General features: G+C 39.6%; 1 pseudogene; it reads right to left on the bottom strand.

Annotated features, from left to right (window-relative positions):
* Nucleotides 1-4,479: 4,479 nt before the first annotated feature.
* Nucleotides 4,480-5,994, bottom strand: LOC102924303 (olfactory receptor 1468-like; annotated as a pseudogene).
* Between the last annotated feature and the right edge of the window lie 2,495 nt (nt 5,995-8,489).

The following is an 8,489-nucleotide window of genomic DNA, read 5'->3' on the forward strand; positions in this document are numbered from 1 at the left end:
CAAAAATCTTATTGAGTTTGAGTTGGATGTTTACTGTTGGGCATGAGGAGTGCTCTTAAGTGTGGTTTGTATACCCAGTGAGACTCTATTGGAAAAATTAATTCTTCCTTTGAGAGTGGATATTTGGAAGTAGCTTCTGGGTCAGGGATGGGAGATCATGTCCACTTCCCCTTCTCAATGCTGGTTCTGACCTGGAAGATGCCTCCATGTGGGCTAGTTTTCACAGTGTCAAAAGGTGACATGTTGGCTATTGGGGAAGAAAAGTAATACATGTCTTACCCAGCTATGAAACCTGAAAGCTACAATAATGATGCACCTGGTAAGATATGGCATTGGTGCACTAGTGGCCAGAAGGTAACCAATGGAAGTAACCAATAGCTTTTTGCTTGCGTTTAAGGCCCACTGAATGGGAAGGAACATATGTGCAGTACTGTAATCCTGACCAAGAACCCATGCTGTTGAATTATAGGCGCAGGTCAGAACATACTACTATTATTTTGCTAAATGGACATAGTATCAAAATGTGTCATAAATACTTAACATTATACTCATAGATTAGTGCAGCTCTCAATCCTTAACACAGACATTTCTTTTTTTCAATGGACAGAGGTTTATATAGAGACTTACAATTGCCATGATATAGAGAATAAGTAATTATTTCTCTATAATAAGAAATAAAATAAGTTTTATTTCTCTATTTTCTGTGACCGGGTCATATAGCATCTTCAGCCATAAGGTTTTAGAATCAAATTTTGGTGGGAAAACAAGAGTAATAAGAATAATCTGTTTTGGAGAGTCTCTGTGATCAACAACTAGAAGGAAGGTATCCCATGTGGATTTTTAGTCTAATGGTTTATGCTTTCTGGGAGTAGCATTATCCTCATGTGTTGGGTAATTCCAATCATTCTGTCTTTCCTACATATATCATAAAAATATATAAATATGTTATATTTGTATATATTAGGAAGCTTAAAAATATAACTCGCCATATTTTCCTACATCCTTAGTGTTAGTTATCCCTCTCTCCACACAGCCCACTGGTTTATAATTTGAACCCTTTCTACAGTTAAAGCCTCTCCATTAATACCTTTCCCTCTTTCTACTACCTGTGTTTTACCATAATCCTCCATTAAGTTTCTTCCCCATACCCATGGTCATTTTCTACGTTCTGAGCTTCTATAGGTAATATGAGTTAAACATACCAATCTAAAGATTTGAAGCAAGGCTCTCTATATAAGAGAGATCATGCAGTACTTATTTTCTGAATCTGCTTTACCTTATTGTAATTTCTCCAATCCCATCTATTTATCTGCAAATTTCAAATTTCTTAATGTAACAGCATATAAATACAGGCAAAAATTTCCTGAATAGAACTCCATTAGCTCAGGAGTTAATGATAACAGCTGAAAATGGGACCTCATGAAATCAATTTCACATATCTTCTTAGTTATGGGGGGAGACAGTTCCTTCTCTCAGTGCTGACACCACATTTGGCTTGAACTTGTTCAGGGCCTGTGCATGCTGCCACCTCATATGTGCAACAATCCTGTTGTGTCTAGAAGGCACTGTTTCCTTTTCACCCATCAACTATGACTCTTACAATCTTTCACCTTGTCTTTCAAGCAGATCCCTGAGCCTTGGGGTATTTTTGAAGATGCTGTCTTTTCAACAGTGTGTATTTTTTACTTCCTTGTAAGAAATCAAGTGTCCACATGTGTATGAACTGTGTCTTCAATGTGATCCCACTGGTCAATATGCCTGTTTTTATGCATGTGAAATGTATTGATTTCACACAAAGTAGAAAGAATGATCTAATCTCAATCTTCTACATGTGGATATCCAATATTCCCAGCACTATTTGTTGAAGAGATTGTCTTTTTCTCTAGTATGAATCTCCAGTCTTGATACAGTTTTCGTTGTCATTTATTATATGTCCTATTACATGTTCCAAAATTAAGTTTTTCTCATGTAGAGGAAAGTTATTTAATTTGTATATGTTCTCCTTTATCGCTGATAATTCTGTTGTACCATACCACTGAGATTTCAGTTTATCTATGATAAGACCTGGTGAGATCTTTACAACCACATAGAGAATAATACTCCAGTAAGAATATTCAGTGGAAAGGCACAACATAAATGTTGTATGGATAACTGTCTATGTTTGTGGATAGTTATGCACATAAAGAAGAGGTTACTCAGGTAACTGGGTAGGAAATGTTATCATAAATCAAATATGAAAGGACACAGAGAAGATGTAATAGAACTTAGCACTCAAGTTCATGTGTGTTAAGTCAGACACGCTAACAGAGCCTTACATGAAGATGTACACTTGAGAGACAGGAAGAACAGCAGAGGGTTTTGGAGAAGATGGTCTTCACATGAAGATGAGAAAGTGAATGGGATCTAGAATAGAGGAAGAGAATTTACACCATAGCTTAGAGGGAATGGATGGAATGAATGGGTCAAGGTAGGGACCTAGTTCATAGCACACTAGAGCATATAACAGTTAATGTGACATGACAGTAGTTGAACAGCCTAGATTTCAATATAAAATATCAAAATTCAGGGGATTTTGCAGGCAATTATAAAGTTGGAGGTGATGTTAAAAATTAATTTGGTTCTAATCCAGCTTCTTTTCATGGTTTTGGGGAAATAAACTTGAAATTGCTCTGGCCAATAATTTCAGGGGGAAAATGGCACTAATGACACAATTAGGCAAGAAGATCACAAAATTTTTTTCAGGGTCAGGACAGTCCAGATAGTCAACCTATAAATAAAAAGAAAAAGGAAGCTTAAGAGATGGAGTGATATAAAAATTTGTGTAGGAATAACAGAAGGAGACATTAGGAAATGGTTGGGTTTGAGATATTGGGATGCTATGGAGCACCTGCCTAGGATCATGATATATCACTTATTCATAATTAAATATTATCTGCCAGTCAACACATAAATTTGGATAAAATAATAAAATCTTGGGAAATGGGCAATCAATCTATCTCAAGACCCAGGTATACCATTCTCGGGCATATAACCAAAGGATGATCCATCTTACCACAAGTAAACTCGCTCAACTGTGTTCATTGTGGTTTTATTCATAATAACCAGGAATTGGGAACAACTTAGATGTCCCTAAACTGAAGAATGGATAATGAAAAGGAGGTACATTTACACAATAGAGTATTACTCAGATATTTAAAAAAATGATATAAATTTTTCATACAAATGAATGCAACTGGAAAAAGTCATCCTGGGTGAGATAACCCAGATCCGGAAAGATAAATATTCTATGTATTCACTTATGAGTGGATGTCAGCTGTTAAGTAAATGATAGTCAAGCTACAATCCAAGAACTCAGAGAAGTGAGGTAAAGAGAAGGGCTTTGATGGTGGGGCATGGATCTCCCTTGGAGCAGGAAATAGACTGGATTCTGCAGGTAGACTGTGGTGGGTGGGGTTAGGAACCAAAGGGATGTGGGATGGATGGAGGAGGAGGAGGTGCTGGGACAGACAGCTGGAATTAGGGGCACTTGGGAGGGGGCAATGTGGAAGCCTAGTTTCAGTGGAAACTTTCAGTAATCTTTGAGGTTGGCCCTAGTAAGGACTCTCAGTACTGGAGAATGCAGAATCTTAACAGGCCATCTTTTGTAGCCAGGCAAGGCTTCCAGTGGTGGGACTGGGTTATATTCAGTTGAGCTATTGGACAAGGATGTCCTGGTAATCTCTACACAACCCAGCCTGATTCTGAGACAAGTTAGCTCTCTGACCACTGACAGTGGGGTCCCACAGCTGAGGGCAACATTCACAGGTCTCATTGAATTAAAGAGGTCAAGCTGATTTGGGTTTGGGACCTTCACGCCTACATTCTTGTCTCTTTGTCATGGGAAGGTACTCAGCAGGCTACAAAAAGGGAAATGTTGATAGGAACCCAGTCACAAAACCATCCACCTGTCCTGCCTACAAGATGAGCTGAGGCAATGGAAGTACAGAACTTGTGGGAGTGGCCAACCAGTGGTTGGTCAACTTGAAGTCCACTCCATGAAATGGAGTCCATACCCTACACTGTCTGGATGGCCAGTAATGGAATACTGGATAGCCCAGAGGCCTGGGGTAGAACCAAACACCTGCCCCCCCCCAAAAAAAGAAACAAAAACAAAAACCAATGCTTTCTAATGATATTCTGCTATACACATAGATTATTTCCTTGAGAGAGGTTTCCTCAGGCAGCAGATGGGAGCATGTGCAGAGAACCATAGTAAGACATTATGCAGAGAGAGAGTCTAAATTGGAGGTCTCCATCGGGTCCCTCTCCTCAAAGTTCTGGGAACCCCATGAGAGAGGGGGAAGGAATATTGTAAGAGTCAGTGGGGTTGGAGGACCCCAAAAAAACAAGGCCTGCTGAATCAACTAAGCAGGGCTCACATGGGCTCACAGAGATTGAAATGGCAAGCACAGAGCCTGAATTGGTCTGTACCAGGTCCTCTGAGTATATGTTAGGGCTGTTATCTTGGGAGCAGACATATCTCTAAGTCTTTTGCCTGCTTTTCAGACTCCATTCCTCTTACTGAATTGCCTTCTCCAGCCTCGATATGAGAGCTTTTGCCTTGTATTATTGTATCTTGTTTTGTCACATGTCACTGTCTTCTCTTGGAGGCCTGCTTTCTTATGAAGAGGAAATGGAGAAGGAGCAGATTAGGAAGAAAGGGAGCTATAAGCTATGAGGGGCAGAGGGAGGGGAAATGGTGGTTGGGATGCATTATATGAGAGAAGAACCTATTTTCAACTTTAAAAAGGAATGTAGGAGTGGAGACCTGATAAAAGAGTGGCTCTTACTAATGCTTTTCTAGAATCACACATACAAGGCAGGGGTGGCATCATTGAGTCCCTAAGGTCCCAATACCTAACTGAACTACTTTGAAAAACAGCATTTTGCAAAAGGAAATATTATGCAGTATGTTCTTGAATGTGGGTCCTATTGTAGGGATACATTCTGTAATATTAATATCAATATATTTACTAGATAAATATAAGTAAAAGTCCCGGTGTTGCCTTATAAAGAGATTTTCTTCTTGCAAAGGACCCTTCTCAGGGCATCTTTCATATCTCTGTTCCTCAGGCTGTAGATGAAGGGATTCAGCATGGGAGCCACCACTGTATACATCATGGCCATGGCAGTCTACTTCACAGTAGAGCTATTACCTGTTGGACATAAGTATAGCCCAATAATTGTCCCATAGAACAGTGAGACCACAGAGAGGTGGGAGCCACAGGTGGAGAAGACCTTGTGGATAACCCGAGCAGACGAAACCTTTAGGATAGAGCCAACAATTCGTACATAGGACACAACAATGAGTAAGAACGGATGCCAATAATGAGCCCTCCCAAGACAATTATCAATAGTTCATTAATATATGTGTCAGAGCAGGCCAACTTGAACAAGGCAGATATGTCACAGAAGAAGTGGGGTATCACGTTGTCCCCACAGAATGACAATCTAGCCAAGAGCAGAGTGTGAAACAGGGAATAAAGCATGGTAAATACCCAGGACAGCACTACCAGACACACACAGAGCTTGGGGTTCATGATGCTGATGTAATGAAGGGGGTAACAGATGGCTACATAGCGGTCATAGGCCATGACCAGAATAAGGAAGTTCTCCATGTCTGCAAAAACCATTAAAAGGTACATTTGTGTCAGACAACCCACATAGGAGATGGATGGGTCCTGACTCTGCATGTTCTCTAGCAATTTGGGCATTGTGACAGAGGAGAAGCAGAGGTCAGAGAATGATAAATTGCTGAGAAACTGGTACATGGGAGTGTGGAGATGGAAATCCAGTAGAATGAGGATGATGAGGAGGAGGTTTCCCAGGACGGTGGTAAGGTACATGGCCAGGAACAGGGCACAGAACAAGTGCTGGTGCTCTGAGGGAATAGGTAGGCCCAGGAGGAGGAACTTGGAGATGACAGTTTGGTTGCTCATTATCATTTTTTGTCTCCAGTATCCTAAATGAGAAATTATCAGGAACCCATTGAAATATATTCTTTCTACACAATGGATCTTATAATCATCATAGTAATTATAATCTCATACTCCAAAATCCTGTAATCATTCAATTATTAATGATTTTCTCAATTTCTCTTTAACATCTTTCTGTCCTAACATAAACAGTTCTATACTTTTCTACTGAGATTTAAAAAATGGACGGCTTCCCTCTCCTATTGCCCGCTCAACTATTGTTTGTCCATTTGTGATTTTCTCTTTCTTATGTTGGATATTTATATTCTTGAAGAGTTTGGATAAGCTTTGGCATCATAATTTTATATAATTTTCAAGAAAACCTCACATACTTCAATGTCTTACATTATCATTTAAAATTCCAACATGCATGTCTCTGTAACATACACATTTCTACTCCACTGTTCACTAATCATCTTCTTCCCATTGTATGTATCACAGGCATCAGGAGCTCAAAAATCTCAAGTGAAATTCATGTCTTCACTGTGTTGTGTCCCAAAGTGTTTCTCCGTCTCCTATCTCTCCAGTATCCCATAGTATAGTAAAAGAAATTCGTGTCTGAGTCAGAAATCTGTGAATTTTGATCCGTCCATTTTTCTTACCTTGAACTGATGTCACACATAAACAGTCTGCTGTTTATTCTCCTCCTATTCCATCCATCTCTTTCTGTGAGGTTACATTCATACATCAGGATCACATCTTGTCTTTACTGGAATACAGAAGCAGACTCAGTCCAGTCCAGGTTCTCACATCTCCTGACCCTTCTCTTCTTCTTCAACCTGCTTCATTTACACAGTGGCATTCTAAAAGAGGAGTTCCACCAAAAAAAAAAAATGCAAATACCAAAAAAAAAAAAATGCAAAGCCGAGCGTGGTGGCGCACGCCTTTAATCCCAGCACTTGGGAGGCAGAGGCAGGCGGATCTTTGTGAGTTCGAGGCCAGCCTGGGCTACCAAGTGAGCTCCAGGAAAGGCGCAAAGCTACACAGAGAAACCCTGTCTCGAAAAAACCAAAAAAAAAAAAAAAAAAAAAAAAAAGAGGAGTTCCATTACCTCTTGTCTGAATCATTCTCCATATTCCCACTGTTGCTCTGAGGATAAGGACAAAGCTCCTGTCAGGGGCACAAAGGTTGTTTTGTTATCTCACACATGCCAATGGTATATTCCCATACAGTTTCACACGTTCCAATTGCATTTCTTTCTTCATCAATGCTGGGGTTAAAACTCTTCACCTCACACATTTTAGAGTTTCTCCTCCACTCACCTACCACTTCCTCCCTTCTGTTTCCTCTTCATCTGTTTCATCCTTGTATGTAAGAGATATTGCTTATCACATACACAGTAAAGTCACCCTGTCTCTCTGTATTAAGTGAGAACTTCAGCCATGTTCCCTTGCATACATACATATCCGACGCCCTTAACCCTTTGATCACTGATTTAAGCTATCTTCCCATCAATTGTAAACTACATGCAAGAAAGGCTATATGTTGCTTTATCCTATGTGATTGTATATAATCTCTTAATGTGAATCTAGGGCCAATATCTGTCATATGCTTATGAATTATAAAAACGAAGAAACAACAAAGTTACTTTGGAATCCTCACTTGAGTTATTCCTCAGATGACTATAATCTATTTGGTGGTTAATTCACACGTTAAGTGGATTAAGGGCTGGTGATATTTTATTTGTACTGAAATGTGATTTTAATTTTATGTTAATAAATAACATTGCCCTTGGGTCAGAGCTATTAGAACCATAGCAAGAGTGTGGGTGGTTAGAAGAGCTAGGTAGATTTTTGTGTGTTCAGGGATACAGCCAGTATTGGAGACATACGCCTTTAAGACCTGGAGGGCAGTACTTACAGGCAGTGATAAGGCAGTCATGTGGTTGGATTTACAACCAATGAGAAGGCAGAACAGAAAGACTATTTTAAAGACAGACAAACAGGAAGAAGCTCTCTCTCGGGGAAGCTAGGAGCACTGCAGGAGGTAAGATTTTATGTCTGAGCTCTGACCTCTCGGCTTTCTCTTTTACATTGGCTCTGTGTTTCTTATTTTAAAAAGACGATTGGTTACATCTACAAAGGCCTGATACCAATTTGGAACAGATTTTAGTTTCTATGCAGATATTCTATAAATGACAATAAAATCTGTAGTTACTTTGAGTAAAATAATTAACACTACATAACATGATGAGCTTCATGTAATCAGATGAAGCAATTAGGGGAGGAAAGGGAGAGTTCACAGTAGAAAAAAGTTTTCATCATCTCCCTTAGACACATGTCAGTAACCTTCCTATTCTCAGGGACTACAATATTCTAGACTGTTCTTCAAATGTTAGTATTGTCAGCACCTAACACTACGCTGTCAGTATCCTAAGTCACATGCATAGGCACACACACACACACACACACACACACACACACACACACACACACACACACACCTTATTCTATGATTCTGCACAACACTGGCTAA

The sequence above is a fragment of the Peromyscus maniculatus genome, chromosome 8, assembly GCF_049852395.1.
Source record: "Peromyscus maniculatus bairdii isolate BWxNUB_F1_BW_parent chromosome 8, HU_Pman_BW_mat_3.1, whole genome shotgun sequence".
Lineage (NCBI taxonomy): Eukaryota > Metazoa > Chordata > Mammalia > Rodentia > Cricetidae > Peromyscus > Peromyscus maniculatus.